We start from the raw sequence: 911 nt of genomic DNA on the forward strand, positions 1-911 counted from the left end.
GCCACTCCCAGTCTATCGCTGTGAGTTGGGTCGCTTTGCGCTGGTGGACAAGGCCACTGGTTCGGTCGTGGAGGTGTTGGAAGAGGCTAGGCCAAGGGTTGAGGTTCAGTTGGTTTTAGAGTTGGTGACTAGTTCTAAAATGAAGACGGTGGGGGATCAGGAGACGGTGGTCGAGCCTAGCTCCCACCTTGGGACTAAACGTACTCATGAGAAGGGGCGAGGTGCTTCTGTCTTAGTTGTGAAGGAACCAGCGGTGGTGGTTGAGCCTCGCTCTCATGATGGTTCCCAGGAGAATCTCCCCTATGGGCTAGTGAATTCTCGTCGGACCGGTGGTCCTTCTGAAGGTTCGGCGATGACCAGTGGTCTGCTCGTGGCTCGGTATCCCAAACGGCATCAGTTTGAATGTGCAGGGGGTACGGATGACTAAAGTGTAGAGTGTTGGCATGCACGTCCCCTGTGGGCGCTAGTATAGAATAAGAATAGGGCAGATGGCAAGCTGGCGAAGTCTGAGGTTTCGGTGGAACATGTTAAGGAGGCTGGGGATCATGTTGAGGTTTCTTCCATGCGAGGGAGTTCTGTTGTCTCACGGGAACAAGATATGCCGCTGCATCAGGTTAAGGGGGTGAATGTGTCTTCTAGTGATAGGAGGGGCCAAGCTTTGGTTCTCTCGAATGATTTGATTCATGGGCCACTGGATCACTTTAAGGGAGGTGGCGATGGTCACTTGATTATGGTGGACCCTATTGCTCAGGATGCATATTGGGCTCAATTCTTTATTGGGTCATCATGCTCAAACTCTTATTGACAGGGACATTGGGGACCCTTTATTAATTAGTAGTGTGGGCCATCAGTTGGTTCCTGCTACTTCTGTTGGGCCTACAGTGGGTTGTACCTTAGTTTAGAGTTCGGTG

The sequence above is a fragment of the Dioscorea cayenensis genome, chromosome 12 (assembly GCF_009730915.1).
Source record: "Dioscorea cayenensis subsp. rotundata cultivar TDr96_F1 chromosome 12, TDr96_F1_v2_PseudoChromosome.rev07_lg8_w22 25.fasta, whole genome shotgun sequence".
Taxonomy (NCBI): domain Eukaryota; kingdom Viridiplantae; phylum Streptophyta; class Magnoliopsida; order Dioscoreales; family Dioscoreaceae; genus Dioscorea; species Dioscorea cayenensis.